The sequence below is a fragment of the Trachemys scripta genome, chromosome 12 (assembly GCF_013100865.1).
Source record: "Trachemys scripta elegans isolate TJP31775 chromosome 12, CAS_Tse_1.0, whole genome shotgun sequence".
NCBI lineage: Eukaryota > Metazoa > Chordata > Testudines > Emydidae > Trachemys > Trachemys scripta.
The window spans coordinates 41,700,497-41,727,780 of NC_048309.1; the positions used below are offsets into that span (position 1 = coordinate 41,700,497).

Here is a 27,284-nt window from a genome sequence, read left to right on the forward strand (position 1 = left end):
CAAATGTTGTGGAAAAATCGATCCACGCGTTGTGTTTTTCAATCAGATCAGCCTGAGGCTCTTTATTGATTACAAGCGCGCAGGGAAGGACCGCTACTGGAAACGGCCTCCCCGAAGCTGGTTACAGACAGGCTTATAAAGCTTAAAACCACAAACTAGTTACACAAGGTTGCATACATTTCCTTGTTATTTCCTTACTAAAAATATTGCAAAATCGATACAGATTGGAGCAAACTTAAATTCTTCCCATATTAAGCCTTTCCTGTTATTTACTGTCTGTCCTTTTGTATTTAAACAGCGACTGTAAGGGATATTGCAAAATTGCTTTTGCTAGGGGACTGTTGGGTATTTTCCACTGCCTCCTCTGTGCCCCCCTTTTGTTCATTTAAGTGAGCTGACCTTGGCAGCTTGACATGAGGCTTGGGCCTATAAGGTTTGGATGCCACTGGATTTTCCCTTACAATATCCTAACACATCCCTTTTTGGTGAAGTACTAGACCATATCTGTTGGCTATACACTTTTATGTACTTTTGAGATGCATTGACATTAATAGCATAGGAAGGGAATATTGCAATATTGTACAGGTTAAGTTATTAGTTACTGGAATTATTTTAATAATGGTAAAATCTCCCACAGCAGAACAAACCCTTTGGGTAGACGTTTGATTATTTACTAATTGCGTGACAAAATAGCAATAAAGGCCTCTTTCATCCAGCATTCTGCAAGTTCCAGGAACGGCCATCATATCTACCCCTTCCTAGAACCCCTCGATTTTAATTTCTGATTCCTGGGGCTTATGTGTAGTGATATCATATATTTCTATTTCCACCAACCATTTGTTTTCCATTCAATTGTTCATTCATATGCTTTATTTTGGACTTTGAAAAATAATTTTTCTGAACAAAATTTTAGTAAATTACTGGAAAAATCTGGGCCAATGGATTTCCGTAGAATATACCGTATTATCTGTATTTGGGTCAATTTCAGGGATGGTGGCAGAGGTGGCGGGGACGGTGGGGTTAATATTTGTGGCAGCAAGGCATTTTTAGTATTCATCCTCCGGAAGCCAATTAGGGAGGGCAGTACATGCTGATGGTACTTGTCCTTAAACACAGTTTGCAGCCCCCGGAATAAACCCACCCCACCACTTAACTCCACATTCCCAAGAATACATCCCGCAACTCCCTCCCTGCCAATGTATAATACTTCGTTTCTTCCACCAGGGCCAATTTTCAATGTCCCTTGTTGTTAGGAATTTCTGGACTTTGGGGACTTCAGCAGCGTGAGTGTTCCTTCGTCTCTCTTGGAACGGTCGTGCTTTAGTATTATACCGGGGAGAGGTTGCTAGCACACTACCCAGATCCTGGTCCAGTGGTCTCAAGGGATCTTTTCCTTTGATGGTGGTCTTGGGCATCCAAAAGAACATAAAGGTATCATGGAAGTTTAACAATAACAGCAAGAGCATAGCTACACACATGAACCAAATTGAGGGCATGAGCCATTTTCGCACCATGGCTGTTTCTTTTATTCTGTCTGTGGGGTCGGCCATGGCAGCTGGGTGCCAGTGGGCGCTAGGCTCTCCACTGGGCTTTTAAAGGCATTATTCTGGCCTTGTGTCTCTTGTATTCCATTTTCCAGCAGGCCGAAGCTTCAGCTGGCTGTAAAGGCAGCGTACAGGAGATTAAGGTGGCTCCGATTGCCCACGGACTGATAGATCGGGGTGCTGAGGTCTATTTTCATTCCCTGAGATTATATCTAGGTTCCTTCTCGGGCCCTGGAGAGAAGTCACAGTTGCTATCACCCTGGTCACTTCCTAGAGCGGAGTCTGCCGGATGGAATTCTTTAGCGTTCGGGTTCAAAGGTGGCGTTGTCTGTTTGCAGTGGGAGGCGTGGATCCAGCTGACGAGCCCCTTGCATTTGACCGCTGTGTGGGTGGTCAACAGGACCTGGTAGGGGCCTCTCCAGCGAGGCTCCAGGGAAGTCTTTCTCTCGTGTACCTTAATGTAGACCCGATCTCCAGGCTGCAGTGGGTGGCACGGCGTGTCAACTGGTTCAGGCAGAGCACTTTGTACCTGTGAGTGAAGAGACCTAACACGCCGCATTAGTGTCTTGCAATATCCCATAACGGTGTCATCGTTTAGTTGCAAATCCAATTTATAAGGGATCGGGGGAGGGGATACTGGCATCCTCATAGGCCTGGCCATAAGGATTTCATGTGGGGATTGGCCATGTTTGCGTGTGGGAGTGCTTCTCTTGTACATGAGGGCAAGGGGGAGGGCATCAGGCCATTTTAGGCCAGTCTCAGCACAGATCTTAGAGAATTTGTTCTTTAATTCCCCATTTTTCCACTCGACTGCCCCCGCACTTTGGGGGTGATGAGCACAGTGCAGGTGTTGGGTGATGTTGAGGGCCTTGCAAATCTGTTGCATGATTTGGCCTGTGAAATGGGTTGATAGAGACAGGTAAACCAAACCGGGGGATAAAGTCTTTTAACAATCTTTTCGCCATGGTGAGGGAATCGGCCTTGGCACAAGGGTAGGCCTCTATCCATCCGGAATACATACAAACGCAAACGAGGACATATTCATAAGAACAACATTTCAGCATATTGATAAAATCAATCTGGATATTTACAAAGGGTTCCCTCGGGGTGGGGTGCGCAGTTGGTTTTGCTCGTACTGGTCTGCCACTGTTGTGGGCTAGGCAGATAGGGCAAGAGTTACAGCACTGCGGCACCATTATGGAAAAATTGGGGGCATACCAATGTTGCAGCACTGATGCACTCATCCCCCCTTTGCTCACGAGTGCCATTCCATGGGACACATGAGCAAGATAGGGAAGCAAAACCTTGGGCGCCACCAAGTGGCCGTCTGGGGAGCACCTCAAGGCATCGGGATGTAAAGCACGTCCATCCCACCTCCATCTGCATTTCTCATGCTCTGAGGTTGAATCTTGCATAAGAGCTAAATTTTGGGGGAAATCAGGCGAGGAGGGAGACTGTGAAATAAAGAAAATAGAGTCGAATGGAGCCGGAGATCTGGAAAGGGCCAGAAGCATCTGCCAAAGCATTTCCTCTTGTATCATCATCAAAAGGTTTTTGGTGAGCAACATATTTTACAACAGCAATGGCAGAAGGAAGCTGAAGAGCAGAGAAAAGAGCATCAACGTCAATTTTTGTCCCCCCCCCCGACGTGAGGAATCCTCGGTGTTTCCATAGTTGCCCATAGTCATGGACCGCCCCGAAGGCATATCGGGAGTCTGGATAGACCAGGGATCTCAAACTCAAATGACCATGAAGGCCACATGAGGACTAGTACATTGGCCCGAGGGCCCCATTACTGACACCTCCCCCCACTGCCCTCGGCCCCGCCCCCACTCCACCCCTTCCATGAGGCCCCGCCCCTTCCCGCCTCTTCCCACCCCTTCCCCACCCCCATTCCAACCCCTTGCTCAGGGCAGGGAGTTGGGATGTGGGGTGCAGGAGGGGTGAGGGGTGCAGCAGGGGGTCAGGGTGCAGGGTGTGGCAGGCGGTTCAGGGCAGGGGGTCGGGGTGCAGGAGGGGTGTGGGATATGGCAGAGGGTCGGGGTGCAGGAGGGGTGCGGCAGGGGATTCAGGGCAGGGAGTCAGGGTGCAGGGGGGCGAGGGGTGCAGCAGGGGGTCAGGGTGCAGGGTGTGGCAGGGGGTTCAGGGCAGGGGTTGGGGTGCAGGAGGGGTGCGGGATGTGGCAGGGGGTTCAGGGCAGGGGATCAGGGTACAGTTTATGACCGTTCTTAATTCTTCTTGGAATTTAACAGGTCTTTTCTTATTTTTGGAAACTTTTCAGTTAAATTATACAAATCCGTGGGAGATCAAGGTACATGCACAGACACCAAGGCTCCCTGACCCGAAAAGCCTATGCCCGGGAGTTGTTGCAAGGGGAACATTGCCTCACCGTGGGGAGGCAAGGTTTGAGGGGTGGACGTAAGGGTTTTTTTCCCTCTAGTATTCCTCGCCGGCCCAGTTGAATCTAAATCTGTTATTAATCCTTCTAACTGATCATACAGACAATGAGCCGTATGTTCTAAGGCACTGGCTGGGCTTTCTGAGGACTTTACACGTGAAACAGAAGGTGTCAGTGAGGTTTCTCCTTGGGGTAGGTGTTCCTGGACAGTGGAGTCAGCTTCCAGGTTATATGGAGGTGGAGGTCGCTCGGGGGCCTCCCGACCAGTTTCAGCCTGGCCGGGCTGTCCTTCACCAACCTGTGCAGTTCTGGCCTGACTGGATGGTCCTTCACCAACCTGCGCAGGTGGTGCAGGGGCAACCAATTGTTTGGGCTCTAAATATAGGTCTGTAATACCCTTGGGTGAGGCTGAGGGGGTGCCCCGAAGAGGCCTTGAAGGGTAGAGAGGTATCTGCTGGCCAGCAGGAGTTTGGGGAGGAGCCAATTTCTCCCTTGCCTCTTTTAATTGTGTTTTAAGTTTCTCCCGGGAGTCCTTGAGACTCCTCGTTTGAGATTCACGGCGCCGTTTTTCGGTTTCTCCACACCAATCGAAATATGCGTCAAACTGACCTTGCCTGACTTTACTGGCCAGAAGTGCGCCTCTGGGGTGCACAATCTTGTCAAGGTCGAAACGTCCCTCTAGGGGAAACTGTAATTTTGAATCGTCTTTGGTACACCAGTTCCATTTGTTCAGAAACTTGCAAGTGAAAGGACTGTAATTTGTGTACACGTAGTAGGCAGATGTGCCTTTTGGCAAGGCGGTGGTCCCTTTGGACCCACCGGCTCCCATTTTTCCCAGTTCCCGGTGAGGCGAAATCACCTTGGACCCTCCAGCGCCCAGTATCCGGATCGCTTTCACTCAGGTCACTCACACAGGGAGAGCTTATTTAGGATGTCCACGACTCTCCTACAGCCCCCTTCAGCAAAGAGCATTGGCTAGTCTCAGAGAGACGGCGCTGCTTACTCTGGTGCGTTAGGCGAGGTGATTGGACCAGTCAGTGGCTTATGAACCGCCTTCAGGCGGGACAGAGACAGGGGAGGAAAGAGGTCACGGGAAAGGACCGTCTGAGGATGGGAAAGGATAGGGTCACACAATCCTAGACCCAGGCAGGCCCCTCGCCGGTCAAGCCATGCAGAGTGAGACTGGCTCGGTCATGGCCCACCTTTTGGCCCTACTAGTTGCAGTCACAGGGCTTGCATTAGAGACATCTCCGGTCATGAGATGGTGGGTAGTGGTGTTCACAGCTGTCAGCGAGCGCAGCTGCTGGGAGAGCGCATTTTTAGCTGTGTCTTGGAGACGCTCATGTGGCTCCGGAGAGACGGGGCGTAGCCTGTGCCCCCAGCAGAATGTATATACGCGAGCCACTCCAGGCCTTTGCCGGGAGGCTGCCGGACCCAGTGCCAGCATGGTTGGCATGATCAGCCCACAAGGAGGGAGGGACCTTAGCCAGCAGTTCCTGTTGCAACGAGGAAGGGCTGGGGTCGGTCTCCTCCCCCCTTGGAACTGCCAGGACGTCATTGTGAGCGGGACCAGGCACGTTCAGATACACGCCATCTGGGGTACAGTAGATTGTACAATTTAATTTACACAGCAAGTCTCTTCCCGAAAGGTTAACCTATTACTGCTCCAGTGACACAGAGCGATGCAGGGACTCATACAAAAACCGGGGGCGGAGCATATGCAGCCTGGCGAGGCAAGTTTAGCAGGGATCGCTCACCCCTGGAGAAAGGGAGACACACAGCGAGCTGAAGAGGAAAAGAGTGCACAGTCCCAGCTCTTTTCAAGATGCATCCAGCGGCTGCCCGGTTCTCCACCCGCGATTCACCTTCAGGGGCTCGAGCAGAACTTAGCCGGGAAATACAATTCTTTGCTTGTCGCCAAATGGTTCTAGGCACAGACACAGGACGACACAGGGAAATGCAGCAAGCAGCAAAGGCAGCTTGGGGTGATGTGGGGGGCAGGGTCTTGTGCACGGCACAAAGGTCTCCCTGCAGAAGAGGTGATTAACAAGACACACTTCTATAGTAACCCCGTCCCCAAAACTCACCGCCTCCCTGAGGGGGCGGCAGTCAGTCCCTCTGGCTGGCTCAGAGAGCGCCTGCTGTGCTGTACTCAGCCCCCTAACACACTGAGCGGCCCATCTCCCCCAGTCTCTCTTTCTGCAATCACAGCCCTTGTTCTGACCAAGCCCGTGGCTGCCCCGTCCCCTCCCCATTCATTGAAGGGGTATGTTGGGTTTCGCTACCTAAAACCACCCTTCCCCTGCAGCTCCGTCTCCTTCCGATCTCACATTCCTAGGAGCGTCTCATCTGCCGTGGCCTTTCCCCGGCACTATTTATATTTATTTTATTTAACCAGCACATTTGGCAGTAGCCACTTCTGTGTTGGCGAGTCACCCATTGACTTGAGACGGTCACTTGCTCAGACACAAAAGTGATGTAGGACTCTCCTACCGAGCACTGCCTGGAGACGTGTCTCCCGGGGAGTTTATCCTCCCTGGGTGACACCCACATGCCAATATTTAGCCTATGGAGTTCTCCTCAGTCCCAGTCCAGGGCCCTGGACCCTACTTCATACCCTCACAGCCACCTCCGGTCATCACATGTGCTGAGCTGAGCGTACGGTCTCTCTGGGGTGTAAAGGGGACACGTGTCCCCAAGGGGACATTGCCATGTGCTGAGCGCTCACCCCAGTCACCTCTTATACCCACTCTATGAAACACACATGCAAATTCCTGCCCCGTGGGGGAGGGTCCTCTTTAAACACAAACTCCTGGTTGGAGGAGCCTCAGTCTCCCCCAGACACAGAATTGCCCGTTCCTGCCCGCTGGGGAGTTTCCCTCTTTGCATGGAAACGAGAATGGAATCTCTGTGGCTTTTCCTTTCTCTGTTCTCTGCCCTCAACTGTGAGTGTCTATGGGACAGTTGGGGAATTAGAGACAGACCCATGGATTTGTTCAGTGGCTAATATTATCTTTGCTATTTTCTCCTTTTCCCAGGTGTCCTCTCTCAGGTGCAGCTGGTCCAGTGCGGCCCGGGGGCAGTGAAGCCCGGAGAGACCCTCACCCTGACCTGCGCTGTCTCCGGGGTCTCCATCTCTACTCAATATTATTTCTGGCACCGGATCTGCGGTCCACAAGGGCTGGAGTGAATGGGATGGTTATATCCATATAGCGGGGGTACAAACTATGCCCCGTCTCTCCAAAGCCGAGTCACCATCTCTGGAGACACCACGAAGAACTAGATCTCCCTGCAGCTCCGCTCCCTGATAGCTGCAGACACCGCCACCTATTACTGCGCCAGAGACACAGTGACACAGAGAAGAGCCAGGAGTGGCACAAAAGGGGGAACCAGGCTTCTCAGGGGCTTTAATGCTTCATGCCTCCCATCATCTCCTAGCTCTGTAGGAACGTGAGACAGGATTTCACTCCAGCTTTCCAGGACATGACCTTAAGCTCTGACACATTTCACACGGAGCTCCCTGGTTCATTCTCAGTATATGGAACCGCTCTGAGAGGGCCCCTTTGGTGAGTGACGGGTATTTCCCATGTACTGCCACAAAACTCTTCTTTAAAAGTCATTTAAGTTTGTGGAACTGCCACACCCAATCACCCAAACCTTAAAGAGAAGTAGACGCACAACTGCGTAGGCACTTGTCTTCCAACTCACTTCCAACTCAGACTTCTTTGAAATTCAATAGTCTGAAAACCAAGAAATGAAAAGTAGGGCAATTGTCCATCCTGGAGCTTCACATCAGCTTACCGCACTAACTACTCTTTGTGGCAGACTCCAAATTCCCACAAGGAACGCCCTTTCTACTTCCAACAGACAAAGAAACACACCCCAATTTCATCAAGTGCCTCAGTAACGCCAACGCTTGGCTGATAATGTCAACCACAGCCAATGAAGTTTCCTCCTACACACAAAACACACACACACACACACATAAACACATGCACACATGTACAAACACACAAATACATAGATAAGCAAACACACCCATATGCATAAACACACACACAGCACATACACACAGATTTTCCCCTTCACCATTTAGAAACCTATCTAGCATTAACTTAAAGATTGCAAGTGACAGAAAATCCACCGTGTCCCCAGGAAAATTATTTTCAATGGTTAGTTCTCCTCATTGTTAAAATTTTTCACCTTATGTCTAGTCTCCATTTGTTGTCTAACTTCATCCTCTAGCCTTTGAATGGTGTCCTGCCTTTGTCCACTGGATTATAATGCCATTGATAATCAGAAATCTTTGAAATGGGAAAGAAGAATTGAGTGGAAACAGGAAGGTGAATTTCCCTTAAAGTCACTATTTTAAGGTCAATATAATTTACTCTGAACGGTTATCAAGCTGAAAGCTCAAAGATGAAACATTTGAGACACTCAGATACCGGAACAGAAGACAATCACTGAGTCTTGCTGAATACAAAGATCATTGAGGAGATATCATAGAACAATTATATTGATGCGTAGGAGCAAAGGAGCTACCAGACCAGTCTTGTCTAGTAATTCATCACCAGCAACAACTAACACCAGCAGCGTCTGAGAGCGGTGCAAGAGTGACCCCCAGTGGACGCCAAGGGAATGACTACCCGTGGAGGCTATTTCTTCCTAAAGTTTTCTGGGTTGTGAGCTCAAAAATAGTGAAGAAAAAGAAAGAAAGAAAGAAAGAAAGAAAGAAAGAAAGAAAGAAAGAAAGAAAGAAAGAAAGAAAGAAAGAAAGACGGATCCTATCTNAGAAAGAAAGAAAGAAAGAAAGAAAGAAAGAAAGAAAGAAAGAAAGACGGATCCTATCTATAGCTTGAATTCTTTGCATCCCCTCTAAAAAGTAGAGAGGTTGCGGTGCCCGGCTAGATGAGGTAAAGGACATTTGGCACGGTTGTGTATCACTGTGTTACTGGGGAGCTGGGGCTCCACAGTGACACACCTCATATCAAAAACCTAAGCACACTGGCACTCCCGTGAGAAAAGACAGACTCGGGACAACTTCCCATTAGGCTCAACATTTGATTTAAGTGCATTGGGTCTCAGCTGGTGTCATTCCAGGCACTTTCATGAAGCTATATCATTTTATACCCCGGGGGGACCATTTTATTGATATTATTAAAGCAGTGCCTAGTTATTATTATATTGGTAGCACCCAAAGGTCCCAACCTAGATCATGGTCCTATAGTACTTGGCACTGTATATCAACATAGGAAGAGATAGTCCCTGCCCCAACATTCATTGCAATCTAAACCTGGGTTTCCAAAGGAGCCTGACATTCCAGGGCCATCTGGGCTCTTTCACTCCACTCTATGTTCCTTTGAAAAATCCAGTCTAACTATGCCGGGGAATGGAGGCACGGAAGGTGAAGTGATTTGCCCCAGATCATACAGGGGTCAATGACAGACTGGGAATGGAACCCAGGTGTCCCAAATCCAAATCCAGTGCTCTACCCAATCATTCCACTCCTCTCCAAAGAGTTAGCGATTTTAAGCAGACATACCTTCTGAAGTGCTGGTCTCACGTTGGTCCTAGTGTTCTAAAAGATCTCCATTGAATTCAAATATAGGAATTGCCCTCACAGCTCCTACCACTGTTCTGTCTCCAGTCACGGTGTCAATCTCGGCGAGGGATTTGGTATGGGTATGCATCACTGTGTACTACAGTGGATACCACAGTGACAAAAGCCATTATAAAAACCTCGTTCTGCTGGCAGCTGTGCAAACCAACCCAATTTCAGGTGACTGCTAGGTTAGTATTCCATCAGGCGCAGCTGAAGGCTGAAATTTACAAATCCATCTAAAGAATTTCCATGCCAGGTTCTCAATGAAATGAACAGGAGCTTCCAATGGGAGTCGGGCACCTAACCTGCTTATGCACTTTTGCAAATCCAACTAGATACCTCTCTGCACCTTTTGGTGCCTAAAAATCTTTGTAAATGTGACCTCTAATCCTGCAGAGGGCTTTGACAAATCTCAGACTATATTTCTAAGTAGAGTTGGTCCCAAAAAAAGGAAGGGAAAAAAGTTTTCAGAAAAAGTTTTGAGAAAAATATGTCCCTTTTTTATCAGAACTTTCAGACCTCTGTTTCTAAGTTTTGTTTTCTTCTTTCCTCTGAAGAGAAGGATAAACCTTTGTCTTTAATTATTCTATGTCTCCGTGCATCAGCTTTGTGTCCTGCCTTCTCCTGAGAGTCAATAAAATACACCTCTCTACCGGTTTCAGGAGAGATTGTGCTATCCGCCCTCCGACTAGCCCCTAACCATGAGTAGTGAGGTAGGGCTTTACAATCTGGTCCAAGGAAAATAACTTGCCAACTGTCTTTGTTGTGTTTACTTCAGAATTATCTTATTCCCCTACTAATCTTCTTCCATGGAAATGAGAAATAAAGCTTCTCTCTCCTACTGAGATTTCCCTGTTCTGGACAAGAAAATTCTCCAGTGACATCTTGAAAATTGTTAGACCAGAATTTCACTCTTTATCCATACCAGTACTTCCCAGTTTACTACTTCTAGCTCCCGAGTAACTCAACCACTCCAGAAATGGGTAGGACACATTCTAGACTGGATTGATTTTCATTAAGAATATCGGAACTGTGTTTTCCCAGTTTCATAGATATTAAGGCCAGAAAATATAAATTAGATCACCTAGTCTGACCTCCTGTATAAACATGGGCCATAACATTTCAGCCAGTTACTTCTGTGTTGAAGCCAATTACATGTGTTTCACTAAAGCATATTTTCTAGAAAGACATTCAGGATTGAGCCAAAGACTTCAAGAGACAGAGAGTCTGTCACTTCCCTTGATAGTTTGTTCCAATGGTTAATAAACCTGACTTTAAAAAACCCAGTGCCTTATTTCCAGTTTGAATTTGTCCGGGTTTAGCTTCGAGCCATTGGTTCTTCTTCTGCCTTTCTGTGTTAGATTAAAGAGCCCTTAATACCTGGTATCCTTTTTTATATGGTAAACATATTGGGCTCCTTAACAGCCTTCTTTTTGTCCTGAGAACAACAAACATGGGGGAGAGGGGGAATGCAGCATTTTTCTATCTCGAATGGATTAAATCTACCTGTTTCTTCATGTTTCTAGCTTTGTATATCCTCTGCCCGTCACTGTAGAATGTTAAGTCTCATTGTGAATCTCCAAAAGAAAAGAAAATGATACAAGCTTGAAGAAATTCTCCATTCACCTCTCCGACACCTGCAGCTCTTCACAACTAGATGGCTGAACAATCCAAAACTGCATTGGCCAAGTTAGATGAGATAGAAGAGATTTTTGTATGGATCTGTACCATTGTGTCCTATGGAGTAGCAACTACCACAGTGAGAAGTCCTCTATCAAAAACTTGATAATCTTAGAAGCTATGCAACAGAGCCCAACAGAGGGCGCACTCTTACATTTTCATATTCATTGCCATTGGATGGCAGAGGATTTTGTCTGACCAGATATCACTGTGATAGGTGGATGGCTACCACAGTGACAACTCCCCCCATAAAACCCCTAGATCCGGTTAGTAGCAGCCCAAAGAAGTCAGGCAGCCCAAAGAAGTCAGAAGTCAGTTCTCATAGACTTTCCATCACAGCAAAAAAGGGAGAAAAAAGCTCCTGGGGAGGGAATAAATGTTCCAGTGTGCACCTGTAACAACAAGCTGTGCTTCTTCCACACTGGGATTTTCCAAGGGGAATCAGGCACAGACCTTGGGAGTTAGGTGCCAAACCTGATCACCTATCTGCATCTTTAGCCTCCTCCTTTCCCTTGTGGATCTTGCCCTTCGAAATTCCCAGCCCATATGGCTAGTGAGAACACTACATATTACTTTAGAGAGGACTGAGGCTGAAACTCACCCCTATCATTCTGGGCCCTAAGATTTAGAATGCTAAGCTACCCAGCCATGAACTTCAGCTTCATGAAATTCCTTAAATTCCTTTGAAAATCTCACCCAGACTCAAGGTAACTTGGGTACCTTCCCTGTGAGTTCCCATCCCGTCAAAGGTTTGGATTCTTTTAAGTTTCACCTTAACTCTGGATTTCTTGTGGGAGTTTCAATGGTGTTTTTCTTGTCAGAATATTTACATATAAGTCAGTTTCCCCCATCCACATCCCCCTTGGATTGAATCTCTGTCTTTTTCTCTGTGTCTCTCTCCCACCCCTGGGTCTTATATCAACACCCATTGCTGCAATATCTACTTCTCATTGGGAATATCCACCAGAAAAGAAAACAATCTGATCTTGGGGACATTACTAATTGGCTCCTCTCCCACATGCAACTCTTTGGAACTTAGTGGAAGAGCTCTGCAAAAAAGGCATTGACTGGGTTGAATGGTTCCGCTTTCAGGGGAGGAGGTTTTTGTACAGTTCTGTATCACTGTGCTGGGTGGGGTACCTCCCACAGTGACAAAACCCCGAACAAAAACCCGGGTCTAGTAGCAACGGCCCAAAGAAATCTCTCTAGTAGGGATCCCGTCATCACAGAGTATGGGCATCTGACAAACATGAATAAATTTGGACTCTCAGCACACCTGCAAAGTAAGGACAGAAAGACACAGAGGAGAACAACGACCTCCCACTTCACAGGGAGATGCATTTACATATCTATCTAAGCCACTTACATGGCCCTACTACCATAGTACCTACGTACCTCACAATCTTTAATGTGTTGATCCACATTATCCCCCTGTGAGACAGCTGGAGACCCAAGGAAGAGAAACTAAGTGCTAAATATGTAAAGGAATTGGATGCCTACCTCTTTAGAAACCTAAATACCTTTAAAGGTCTGGCTGTAGGTGAACTTGCCCAAGGTCAGATATGCGGTCTGTGTCAGGACAGGGAATCCGACTGGGATCTCCCAAAGTCACAGGATCGGGTCATAAGCACTGAACCATCCTTTCTGCAGATGGAGAAGCGGAATCATAGAAAGATTGAGGATCAAATCTCAAAGCTCAGTGATATTCTCTGATGGATGGAATCTATCTATTTCTCCATCTTTCAGCCACCCTTCGCTGCAGAATGTAAGGCTCGCTGTGAATGTCCAACAGAGAAGAAAATGATTTGAGCTTGAAGAAATTCTCCATTCATCTTTCTGACATATGCGGCTCTTCACAACTAGAGGGATGAACGACCCAAAACTGTATTTTCCACGTGGATTCACTGATAAGACCAAAAAGATTTTTGTACGGCTGCATAACACTGTGTGCTAGCTGGCAGTGGTTACCACAGTGAATAGTCCTCTATCAAAAACACAGTCATTTTAGCAGCTATGTGGAGCCCAACAAAGGGCATGCGCCAAAAATATTTGGTCACACCTACATTCATTGCTATTGGATGGCCAAGGATTTTGTACAGCTGAGTAGCACGGTGCTAGATGGGATAGGTACCACAGTGCCAAATCACCTAGCAAAAACCTAGACCCTGTTAGAAGCTGCACAAAAATACTGGGCCAGGAGAGTTCTCACACGTTTCCATCACCGCAACAATTGCTCCCAAGTGAGAAAATAAATATGTAAGCATACACCTCTGACTTCTTCTGAAATATCTCTATCCCCAGGATTTTTTGAGGGGACCTGTGGGAATCAGGTACTAACCCTAAATCAATGGAATTTGGGCACCCCACTTGCTTAGGTGCCTTGTAATTCCCACTGCACCAGTAGGCATCTACAAAACTGTTGTCAATTTGGCCTGAGGGATTAAGGACCTGAGCCAAAACTCATTGAAATCCAGGGGAGTGTTTCTATTAACTCCAGCTGGCTGGAGGTCAGGTCCTCAAGACTTACCTACACTCGTACAAGAAGTATGTAATAGAGCCACGACTTCAACCCATCTCACCTGGCTCCCACTCCAGTGGAAAGGCAAGGAAGCTGCCTTTGAAACGTTTTTCCATCATACCAACATCCATTCCCATGAGACAGGGGTGGATTTTGTACGACTGTGTACCACAGTGATACCGGGGGGAGTAGCTACCACAGTGAAAAATCCCCTGTCAAAAACCTGAAGCGCATTAGCGATGATGATGAGAAGTCAGATGACACGGAATCTACTCAGATCTTCACACCGGTTCACATGATGGGGACAGGGATTTCATACTGCCCTGTAACACAGTGCTAGGTGGAGCGGTAGTTCCCACAGTGACACATCTCCTGTCAAAAACTTAGACACTCTCGCGACTCTGAAAACACAGTACATAATTCTGGACTCAGAGCCTTAAACTTCCCCAACTTTGATCGCTTGACCATGCCTCACAGAGTCCTGGAAACAGCTGTGTGGTAGATCTAGTCATCAAGTTAGAAGGTCCTGTCCCGGAGCCATTAGCTTATTTACTTTACCCACAAGTTCCTCCGTTCAACACCTAGTAAAACCAGCAGAGCCTCATCTTAGAGCCACGAGAATGATTCAAGGATTGGAAAACATGCCTTACAGTGAAAGACTCAAGGAGCTTAATTTAGTTCGTTTAACGAAGAGAAGGTGAAGGGGTGACCTGATCGCCATCTATAAGTACCTACACGGTGAACAGAAATTTCCAAATATAGAGTTCTTCAATCAAGCAGACAAAGGTGGCTAGAAGTTGAAGCTAGGCACATTTTCCAGACTAGAAATCAGGTACAAACTTTTAATACGGAGGGTAACTAAACTTTGGAACAATTTACGATACTCCATCACTGGCCATTTTTAAATCCCCCTGAAACATCTGCTCTAGTTCAAATAGGAATTAATTCAGGGACGTCCTGTGGCCTGTGTTATGCAAGAGATCAGATTAGATAATCACACGGGTCTGATACTCTATGAATCTCTGACTTATTCCAACATACAAAGAGCCACAATTTCATCCAGGTTACATGGAAAGAGAAAAATGCGTCACATCTCTCTCCTTCAACTGCATCTTCGCCTCTTCCCAAAAAAGAAATCTCGCACGGGGAAAACCTTGATCCATTTCATACAAAGGGGATTTTGTACGTCTCCATACCACTGTGCTGATTGGAGTAGCTACTACAGTGAGACACTTCTGCATCTCTGCAATGACTGTGTGAAAGAAATCAGGCACCTGTGCATTTATGTGGCCCCATCACTGCAGCATCTGAGGGCTTCCCAGAGCAGAGGGGAAATAGATGGTCAAAGGAGATTTAGACACACAATCACAATTGAAATGAATGTGAGATGTGCTTCTAAAGCCCCTAGTCCAAATCCCCACTTTACAGCCAGGGAAACTGAGGTACGGAGTGCTATAAGGACCTAAATCAAAGGAATGCCATGGATCCAGTCCTAAGTGACTGACCAGAATACACACCGGGAATCGAGGAGATGAACGCAGGAGTCCCAAGTCCCATCCAGCCCCTCTTCTTCCACATTCTTCCAGCAGGAGAGCTTTCCAGAGACTTTCCCATCACCCCAATGTTCATTCCCAAGAGATGGGCAAGGATCTTGTATGACTCTGTATCACTGTGTTGGCTGGGTAGCGGGTACCCCACAGTGATACATCCCCTATCAAAAACAGGGATCCTAGAGCTGGCTGGAATGTTCTTCGTTGGTTTGCCTGTCTAGCAAAAAAATTTAAGGCTCTCCAACAATTTCTTAAATTTTAAGGCCAGAGGGACCATTAGAAAGATCATCTAATCTGACCTCCTGTGTATCACAGGCCATAGAATTTCATCCATTTACCCTGTTTTGAGCCAGATAACTTGTGTTTAAGTGAAGCAGAAAGGCATCCAGTCATGATCTAAGACATCAATATGGAGAATCCACCACTTTCCTTGGGACTGGTTAATCGCCTTCACTATTAAAAAAAGTGTGTCTTATTTCTAAGTTTAATTTGTTTGGATTTAAATTCCAGCCATTGGTTCTCATTCTACCTTTCGCTGGTAGATTCAAGACCCCTTTAGTACCCAGGATATTTACTTTATTCCAAAACATTCAGCTTTGGTTTGGGGTACTGCTTGGGGGAAGCTTGAGGGGGGAAAAACATTGAAACAAGCATTTTGTTTCACTTTGAAAATGGCATTCTTTCCTTCTTCCTCTCACTTTTCATTTCCCTCTTTTTCTCCACTGATAATTCAGAGAAATCAAGAGTTTCCCTCTATTTTGAAAGAGACATTTTGAATATTTTTTAAAAAAATCTGATTTTTAAAATTAGAATGTCAACATTTTACTGGAAAAATTCAATTTTTGACAAAAAACCCTCATTTTTTGCCAACAACTTTCCCAATGAGAAATTTTTGAACACCCCGCCATATCCGACAAAGAACTCTGACCAGAAAGCAACTCCAAAATCTCCCCACCACACCAATACTCACGTACTCACGAGATAATTGTTATTCATGATCCCCCGAGGATAAGAAAGGACGGATGGCCCAGTGGTTACGGCAGGGATCAACAACCTTTGGCACGCGGCTCGCCAGGCTAAGCACCCTGGCAGGCCGGGCCGGTTTGTTTACCTGCCGCATCCACAGGTTCAGCCAATCGCGGCTCCCACTGGCCGCGGTTCGCTGCTCCAGGCCAATGGGGACTGCGGGAAGAGGCATGGGACGAGGGATGTGCTGGCTGCCGCTTCCCGCAGCCCCCATTGGCTTGGAGCTGCGAACCGCGGCCAGTGGGAGCCACAATCGGCCGAACCTGCAAATGCGGCAGGTAAACAAACCGGCCCGGCCCCCCAGGGGGCTTACCCTGGCAAACCGCGTGCCAAAGGTTGCCGACCCCTCGGTTACGGCAATAGCTGGGCACGTGGGAGACCTCTGTTCTATTCCTTGCTCTCCTGCAGACTTCCATGAGCAAGTCATTCATGGCCAGATGTTCAAAGCCATTTAGGTACCAAATGGGATTTTCAAAAGCATGTAGGACCCAAAACTCATTGATGTTAATGGGACTTGGACACCTAGATGCTTTTGAAAATCCCACTAGGTGCCTAAATATCTTTATCAATCTGTCCCTTAGCCTCTCTATGCTTCACTTCCCCCTCTCTGAAATGGGGGATAAATAGTAATCCCCCACCTCACAGGGGAGTCACAAGGGTAAATAAAGACTGTGAGATAAGTTGATATCATCTTAATGGGAGGGGAATCATATCAGTACCTAAAATAGATAGACATCTTCTGCAATGTTACTTATGGATATTCGAATTAGTCTCTCTCTCCCTCCACACACCCCACCCCTCTCAGACAAGAAGATACTCTCCTCTAGTCAGGTTATTCCATTATCCCAAGCTAGGAGTCATCTGCACCTTTCTCTGAACATAAGAGCGGCCAGACTGAGTCAGACCAAAGGTCCATCTAGCCCAGTGTCCTGTCTGCTGACATCGGCCAATGCCAGGTGCCCCAGAGGGAATGAACAGAACAGGTGATCATCAAGTGATCCATCCCCTGTCGCTCATTCCCAGCTTCTGGCAAACAGAGGCTAGGGACACCATCCCTGTCCAACCTGGCTAATAGCCATTGATGGACGAGTCCTCCATGAATTTATGAAGGAGCTGGCACTGGTCACTGAGCGGGCCAGAAGTCTGATCCTGGACCCTTTATGCAAATACCCTCTACAGGCTCCCTATTCAAATAGTGCCCCATACTGCAACTGATGCACTGTACCTACCGTCATTTTGAGATGTTCAGTTTTACGAAGTTCTCAGTCCCTAATTAGTTTAAAATAATGGGGAGTCTACTGTAGGCTGGACTAGAGTAGACTAGGCTACAATAAAACAGACTGTATTAAAGCGACTAGAATCAGTGATGAGCTGCCAAAATCTTAGGAACCGGTTTCCTAGCGGGTCTTCGGCGGCACGGCTCCGGCAGCTGAAGGACCCGCCACCAAAGACCTGGTAGGGAACCGCCCAATGAGTACACCCCCCACCCATGTCCTGCCCCCGACTGCCCCCCTCAGAAACCGCAACCCATAACCCCCCACCGCTCCTTGTTCTCTGACCACTCCTTCCCGAGACCCCCAACCCTAACTGCCCCCCAGGACCCAACCCCCTGCCCAACTCGCCCCGCTCCCTGTCCCCTGATTGCCTCCAACCCCATCCACCACCGCCCCGACAGACCCCCGGAACTCCCACGCAGCGCCTACCCAACCCCCCCTTCCCCATCCCCTGACCGCCCCCCAAGAACCTCTGCCCCATCCAACCCCCCCCCCGGCTCCGGCCTTTTAACCTCTCCGGGGCCCAGCCTGGCCCGGAGCCATGTCAGGCGGCCGGAGTCGGGGCCGAGGCTTGGGCTGAAGCCGCGCGGCGCGGCCGGAGTTGGGTCCGGGGCTGGGCTGGAGCTGGGCAGCGCCACACGGCCGGAGTCGAGGCTGGGGCTGGGCCGGAGCTGGACCGGCGCCTGGAGCCCTCCTCGCGCCCCGCCCCCACTCACCTGCAGAAAGCCCTGCTTCCCTGATTCGCGGGAAGCAGAGGAGAAGGAGGAGAAGTTGGGGGGAGCATCAGGGGAGGAGGCGGAGCTAGGTGAGCTGGGGCCAGGAGCAGGGCAGGGAGCTGCCAGAGATTTTGTTACATTTAAAAGCCCTTTTAGAATGGGGACAACCAGTTCTAAAGGGACTTCTAAATTTAACAACCGGTTCCCGCGAACCGGTGGGAACCGGCTCCAGCTCACCACTGACTATAATAGATTAGAGTAGAATATAATATCCTATACTAAGGTAAACTATAATAGACGAGGCTAGAATAAATAGACAAGACTAGAATACACTGGACAAGACTACAATAGAATAGCATTTGAGATCCTTCCAGAATGTCTAGAAAGATCCTAGCATGGTTTGGCTGCTACCTAAGAGTAATAATATTCATCATCCTGAACTTCATCATTAACAACGCAAAATAGGGGGGATACTTAGAGAAGCTGTTAAGAGTTTCCACCTTTTTGAACATTTGCCCAAGGTGCTACGACCTATGGAAGAATCTTGGCCATAGATGATTTTGTACGGGAGTGTATCACAGTGTAATTACTACGGGAGCTACCACAGTGACGCACTTCATGTCAAAAACCACACATGGCCATAGAGGTGCTAATGCAAATGCAACAGAAAACCACGGAACCACGGAAAACCATGTTAACCGGCATATTTATTTAGGGATATCTGGTTTCAGGAGGGGACCTAAGAGACTCTTCATGATACCTGGATGTTAAAACCTGGCTGGAAACTAGGATTGGGATTTTCAGAGGAAAAACACCTTCATGCTTCTTTGAAAATACCAGCCCAGAGAACAGAAGGCCTTGACTCAACCAGGATTTGAATTCACACCTTTGAACTCTAGATCTCTGAGATCCAATCTTTGGCTATAGCCAGGGGAAGAGGAAGAATATAAGAAAGTCATCAATTTCAGGACAGATTTTGACGTGACTAAATCTATCCACAATTTTCTAAAAAAAAAAATGATTAGAGAAAGAAAAATAGACCGCGATTTTCTAAGTTCTTAAAGGAGTTAGGTGCTCAACTCTCATTGGAAATTGGGTGCCTAAATACCTTAGGCTCTTTTGAAAATCCCAGCTGATAAAGATTAGGGGTGACCTTCAAAAATTGCTACATGACTGTGCAGCACAAGTTTCCTAGAAAATCAGCGGGACTTACGATCCTAAGCAACTTTTGCAAATACTCCCTGGGGCTGTTTGCATTACAGAGAAGTTGAATCAGAATGGACTTCAGAGGGCTACATATCAATAAACTCTAGAGAAAAGGTAGATGAAGCACTTCTATTCATACTGCCTCTAAGCACGAACAAAGGGATTTTCAAATCCAACTGAAATTCAGCAGGTTTAAAACTGATGAAACAAGATGCCTTCTTCTACACATTTGACCCATGGAACTCATTCTCACAGAGTATCAGTGAGGACAAGAGCTCATCAGGATTCGATACGAGAAGGGATAGTTGTAATGATAAGGAGAACACACAGAATTACAAGAGTAAGTATGGAGGGGGAAAGGATTTTGCAGAGGACGTAAACTCGACTCTGTCAGGGCATGAGACAACTTCTAACAGATGCAAGCCCATGTCAGGTTATCCCAAAGTGCTCACTAGAGGGCAGTTCTTGCACCTCCCTCTGCATTATCTGGAACTGGCCACAAGACAGAAGGTTGTATGACAACAGGGTTTCTTAAACTGGAGATCCCAACCCAAAAGGAGATCACAAGACTGTTGTGGGGGGGGGGGGGTCGCAAGAGCAGTGGCTGCTGGCCGGGCACCCAGCTCTGAAGGCAACGCTGCTGCCAGCAGCAATGCAGAAGTAAGGGTGGCATGGCATGGGGAGGTTGTCATTTTTTGCGGGGAGGTTCATCACAGCCTGAAATATTTTCAAAGGGGTACTAGATGGACGACTGGTCTGACCCATTCTAGCAATTCCTATGTGTAAACATTCTAGTCTAGTCTATTCTCCTTTCCAATATTTTATTCTATTCCACTCTACTTTCCTCTAGTCTATTCTATTCTATTCTACCATCCCATCACCCTATTTTCCAAATTCAATGTTTTTTAAAGGGATTGGCAATTTGTCTCCTGCCCATTATACTGTTTTCAGGACTGGAAGGATGAATGATCCTAATAAGTATCTGATTGCGGTTATTGGAAGAGGTGAAGAAGATTTTGCAGGGCTGTGTATCACTGTGCATACTACTATAGTGGGAGCTACTATCACAGTGATATACCCCCTAACAAAAACCAGGGATGTCTTAGTATCAAATAAAAGACACATACTTTCCATCATGGGAACAGTAGGATGAGAGTTTGAAAGCTGCTCAAGGAATCTTGACGTGCAATTCCCGTTAGATGTGATCACCTCCTACGTACCAGCGGGAAAGAACATTTGGTATTGGCACACATCACTGTGGCAAGTGGTAGCTGGAGTTATCACAATGACAAACACCATATCAAAAACCTCCACATGGTCGCAGCTATGCCAGCAAGTCAGACCCAGAGAAACGGCATTTTGGAAATGTTTCGATCAGAAGCAACTTCATTTTTTTTAAATATACTTTCTCCATTGGTACAAAAAATATCTCTCTTCTGAAATGCTCTTGTCAAATAAAATATAAGTGGATCCCTGGAAAACATAGAAACTGGGGAAGATAAATCACAGATGCAAACAATTCCAGAAAGCCATGAGGAGTGAGGGGCATTTATTGAGCTCAATGAGTGTCAGGTGCCTAACGTGCTTAGGTCCTTTTGTGAATTCTACTAGGCACCTCCTTACATCTTTGGGTGCCGAAAGATCCTGGCAATCTGGCCCCTGGTTTCCTGAGTGCGAAACAAAAACAAAAAGTGACCTTGTTTTAAAAAAATAACTAATTCCTGTTTCTTACCTGTTGGGCCACTTAGTACGCTAATTACTCTCGAGCTCATTGGCTTGGGCAAACGTTCCAATTCACTGGACGTTTTGGTATAGGCATGAATCACTGTGCTGAAGTTGCTGTAGTAACAGCTGATGGAAGTATAACGATAATCCCACAGTGAAAGATACCCTGACAATAACCTGTACGCGTTGGCAACTCTGCAAAAAGCACAGATGCGCTCGGACTTTTCTAAAGGTCGCCAGCTCCCATGAAAGAAAATCCTGGCTCAAGGTACTATTCAACACAAGGAAAAGCATCGGAATCTAAACTTTGGTCTTCAGATGGTATAAACGAGCCCTGAACTTAATGGAGCTCAGCAGTCACACATCATTATTTGTATTACCCATGGGGGCTGCACTGTGCTAGGCAGAGACGACCTGGGCCTGCCCATAGTGCGGGGGTGGGGGGAGGTGAGTCAGGGCACTCGGTTTCAGCAGTGATACTGAGCATCGCTGTGTGAGCATGCTCAGTACAAGCCAAGCAGCAAATCTGGGGGGGGGGACACGTGACCCACATGCCTGATGCTAGGTGCTGTACAAACATGCAGCAAGACATGGTCCCCGTCCTGACATGCCTGCAGTTTAATGAGACAAGACAGACCAGAGGGGGGAGGGGAAAGAGAAGTGAAGTGATTTGCTCAAGGTCACACAGAAGATCAGTTGCAGAGCTGGACTAGGCTACAACCCAAGTCCCAGACCAGTAAGAACATAAGAGCGGCCAGACTGGGTCAGACCAAAGGTCCATCTAGGCCAGTGTGCTGTCTTCTGACAGTGGCCAATGCCAGATGCCCCAGAGGGAATGAACAGAACAGGGAATCATCCAGTGATCCAGACCAATGCTCTGTCCACTAGACCAGGTGTGGTGTAGTTGCCAAGGTCTTGCTTATGCCTCCGGGTATCAGAATCTGGCCCTGGGGGGCAGTAGAATATTGTGGGGCTGTCTTCGTATCCTGGTCATCTTGGAATTAATCTCCTCAGACAGAGCATGAATTTTGAATAAATCACAAAGAACCAGGACCAAAAAGCCATCCCCCCAAAACCCAGTCTCAAGGAAAATGTTAAAGATCAACATCTCTTAGGACACCTTGACCAGGCTTCCCCGAGGAGCTGATGAGATTTGGTGCGGGGTTGTATCACTGTGAGCTGATAGCAGCTGGGTTTCCCACAGTAACTAATTCCATAGCAGAAACCTCCCTGGAGTGACAATTATGCACAGAGAATGCTATCTAGCTATTTCTCTTTGCCTGCTTATCCTATTCATACTTAGCCATCTACCTCCTTCTCTAGCCATTAACTGGGATCTGTTAATGAGCTGCTAGGGACATCCTGAATATTTTCACCATCTCTGGAGAGAAAGGATGGTCCAGTGATAAGGGCGCTTGGCAGGACCTTGGGAGACCAGGATTCCCTTTCCTGCTTATCCACAAATACCCTCGGTGACCTTAGACATGTCATTTAGTCTCTCAGTGACTCGGTTTCCAGTCTATAAAATGGGGATAATACACGGCCCTACCTCATTGGGGTACTGTGAGTGGGAGATGTTCAAATACTGTGGTAGGGGTGGGGAGGTCAGATACACACATAAGATATTGTTATAGATACAAGCAGACTCAAGTGAACCTCACTTCCAACAGCTTCAATAGAAGAAAATAACTATGAATAACTCTCAGGTCTCTTCCTCCAAAGGTATAACCCATGTAGTGGATATTTTAAGGTTTTCCTCTTAAGGTCACTGTGGCAAAAATGCACTTTAATTGGTAATGGGATTGTTCAATAAACCAGTTATATTGTCTCTCTATCCCTAGTCACATCCATCCATCTCCACACATATATCCATCCATTCCTATGCACCCACCGATCCATCCATCCACACATATAAAGACACAATTATGCTATATTATCTCACACACTTCTATTTATCTATCTTCCTTTCACACACACACCCCAATCTATCCATCCATCTGGAGTACACACCTTATCTATCTAGCCATTCTTCCATAATATACTTCTGTTTATCTCTCCTCAGAAACATCTATCAATCCATTCCCATACACACCAATCTATCTGTCCCCACCCACCACCACATTTCGCTCTCTCTCTCCTTTCAAGGATGATAAATTTTGTAATATCATTTAGCTGTTATCCTCGCATACATTTTCTTAATGAGTCTGTGTCCCCACCCCCACTGCCCACTCTAGCTGTCTCCCAACAGCTTCTAGTTACCCGCACAGAGGTTTGTGTAGAGGCGTGTAACACTGTGGATACCCTGGGGTACCACTGTGACTAACGCCGTTACAAAATTCTCACTGTCCTTATTCTCCACTAAACCTCTCACCCAAGTGAGTGGAGTTAAAACCCACAGATCTGGTTCGCCTTGGGGAAGATGGAGCCATTAGAGGAGGAAGATGATAAGATTGCAATCAGATACTGAAAGAATAATGCTTTGAACAAAAGCTACAGGTAAGCGAGCTCTGAGCTGAGATCATTCTATGCTAGAATCCAGTGGACGTTTTTAGATGTACCTTAATGGCACAACCACTGTGTATTTTATCATTATATTGCAATCAAGTTGTACATGGCTGACCCTGCAGGATCTATCCATCCAGCTAGCCCAAAATACACTCCTCTGTCTATCCATCCATCCATCCATCCCCATACTCCCCCTCTGTCTATCCATCCATCCATCCATCCCCATACTCACCCCCTGTCTATCCATCCATCCATCCATCCCCATACTCCCCCCCTGTCTATCCATCCATCCATCCATCCCCATACTCCCCCTCTGTCTATCCATCCATCCATCCCCATACTCACCCCCTGTCTATCCATCCATCCCCATACTCACCCCCTGTCTATCCAGCCAGCCAGCCATCCCCATACACACTCCTCTGTCTATCCATCTATCCATCCATCCATCCATCTGTCCATATACTCACCCCTCTATCTATCCATCCATCTGTGCCCATCCACCACTACATCTCTCTCTCTTTCTTATTTTTCCATTCAAGGATGATAAATATTGCAATAACATTTAGCTGTTACTCTTGCACCCATTTTCTCAATGAGTTTCTGTGTCCCCTCCCCCACTCTAGCCATCTCTCTTCAGTTTCCAACTACCCCACAGAGGTTTGTGTAGAGGCGTGTAACACGGTGATAACCTGGGATACCACTGTGACTAATGCCGTTACAAAAATCTCACTGTCCTTAGTCTCTGTCAAACCTCTCACCCAAACGGGTGGAGTTAAAGCCCTAAAGATCTGGTTTGCCTGGGGAAGACGTAGCCATTAAAGGAGGAAGATGATAAGATTGCTACCAGATACTGAAAGAATAATGCTTTGAACAAAAGCTACAGGTAAGCGAGCTCTGAACTGAGTTCATTCTATGCTAGAATCCAGTGGACGTTTTTAGATGTACCTTAATGGCACAACCACTATGTATTTTATCATTATTTTGCAATCAAGTTGTTATCTATCCATCCATCCATCCCCATACACACCCTTCTACCTCTGTTGAACCTACCTCCCTTTGAATTTTATAAAGAACACTTCAAATTCCTCGCAAAGCCAATGGAAGGTTGAAACATTCGAAGCTGTCTCTGTCCCTGTCTCCACAGTTCTTACTTTCCCCCTGAGATGCAGGTTTGTGGTATGAAACTGAAGCAGATGTTCTGGTCTGGGCCTGTACCATTGTGGGAACTACGGGGACACAGTGATTTACATCCATTCAAATACCAGCGGGGGGAGGGATACCTTCACTAATTAGGTTGCTGCTGACATTTGGAATCAGAGGTCTGACATCCCAAAGCTTGGCTGCTTCTTGCCAAAGGATTGAGAATCTTCAGTTATTGGAAATGTCGCACTGACCCATCTCACCCAATCTCATTTCTTTCCACAGTCACTGGTACAGATAGGACACTGATTCTCCTTCAAGATCACTTCACTAATAAAAAAATATGCACATGTCCTCATTAGCATCCTCTGCAGCAAAAATAAACAGTGAGATTTTGAAAGCTGTCTAGGGGGTTGCAACACCCAGCTCCCATGGGAACATAGTTCATTATTTAATGGGAACATAGTTCATTATTCGTGTTGTAAAGAATTTTCCTTGTGGGTAGAATTTCTCTTTCCAGAGGCCACATTATTATTATATTTCTACCAACCAAAGCATTTCAAAGTCTGTTTCTGAAAAATCTATGACAATGCACCTTTCCTTGCTGGTATAATTTCTGTTTAGAGAAGACTAATTGGGAGTTATTTCAAGGAACCAGAGACAGTTAGAAGACCAACTTCAATTGAATTTCAGTGGGATTTAGATATCTAAGGTTCTTTATCCACTTTTGGAAACCCCAGAGCACCAGAAGTGTGCTTTAGCTAAGCTACAAAAACATGGGGGAGCAACTTCTAGCAAACTTATGGTTGGAGTCAACAATGAAGGCTGAGGTTTCCCATTAGTCTCTTACAACAATCCCCACTTAAGCCCTCCCAGTGTTGGCTTCAGAAGAGAAACACAGAAGGGAGAGACACAGGGAATGTCACGTTGTGAAGTACTTAATGTAACAGGGACTGATTGGGAATGGGACATGGAGTCTGGTTTATTCCGCTTATTCGGGGCTCTTTTACTAATGTTGACTCTAGTACCTTATTCCTCAAGTGGGGGAGGAAGAAGGGAGTATATAGAGAGACAGATTTATGGGAGGATGGCTGGAGAGAAAGACAGACAAGACTTTGTGGAGACAGACAGATCTGCCTTGTAAGGGTTGTAGACTCAGACCTCAGGTGTCTATTAATACAATCCAGAAAGGCTCCCACCTATCGCCCTACCTACTTCTGACATATGTTTTCAGCATCCTTATAAAGCTCCTTTGAATATCTCAGCCGTATTCAAAGTCAAACCACCACTGCAGCTAGTCCAGCATATGAACAACTACTAGGTGGCCACTACAGGGCTAGTTAAATGGCATTTGCTGCCTCTTACACTACTGGAAAAATCTACAGTCATAGCCACACAGAGGAGAACAAAGCGACAGAACCACCCTCAGCAGGGAGCCACCAGATCCATGAAGAGAGGACACGGTTGCTCTCTGGGATTCACTCCAGATGCCCACGTAGCTGTGTATACTGACCTGAAATCCACGAGCCACAAGCAGCAGTCGCTGGCATCGTCTCCCAGCCAAAATGGCTTTAAATCCAAAATGTTGGTCACCAGTGAGCAAGTCCACAGGGAGAAGCTGTTCGTAAAATATCCTAGTGTGAAAAATTCTGCTGGTATCTCCTCCATCCATTAAATCTATCCATCTATCTATATCTAGCCATCCATCCATCCCCATACACCCCCTGCATCTATCTACATATCCCCATCCACCCCCTCTATCTATCTATCTATCTATCTATCTACCTATCTCCATTCACCCCCTCTATCTATCTATCCTCATCCACCCCCTCTATCTATCTATCTATCTACCTATCTATCCCCATCCACCCCATCTATCCCCATCCACCCCCTCTATCTATCTATCTACCTATCTCCATTCACCCCCTCTATCTATCTATCTATCTATCCTCATCCACCCCCTCTATCTATCTATCTATCTATCTATCCCCGTACACCCCATATATCTATCCATCCCATACACAAAGCCTCTCAATATATCTCTATCAATCTCCCCCCATACACTCACCCCGTCACTCTCTCACTATCTATCCTTCCCCAAACACACGCTGCTCTCACTGTCCATCCATCCACATGCTGCTCTGTCTCACTGGACTTTCAGGAGCTCGGCTTCTGGAGTTATTGAGCGCCAGGCAGCCAGTTAAGCATCACAAATGCCATTTCCGGGCAGCAAGAGAAGTTGGAACCAGTGTCTCTGTTTCTTGGTGTGTAACTTCTCTAAGACAGGAAGTCTGTTCCCCTTCTGTTTCCCCCAGGGTGCAAAGGACGCTGACAAGTGGATTTGTGGCTGGGGGTAAGTTTCCAGAAAGCAGCCCAGAGAGAAATGACAAAGGGTTTGAA

The 27,284-nt window shown here is 46.8% G+C and overlaps 1 protein-coding gene and 1 long non-coding RNA gene across 2 annotated transcripts in view; one reads left to right on the forward strand and one right to left on the reverse strand.

Annotated features, from left to right (window-relative positions):
• On the reverse strand, nucleotides 1-27,078 carry LOC117885756. The gene is made up of 3 exons (XR_004647836.1): nucleotides 26,953-27,078; nucleotides 26,398-26,502; nucleotides 1-2,089 (listed from the first exon to the last, which is right to left on the reverse strand). It is a non-coding gene; the product is annotated as an uncharacterized LOC117885756 (long non-coding RNA).
• The window catches only part of LOC117885520, a 297,171-nt gene that overhangs the window by 183,480 nt on the left and 86,407 nt on the right, over nucleotides 1-27,284 (forward strand). The window lies entirely within an intron of this gene.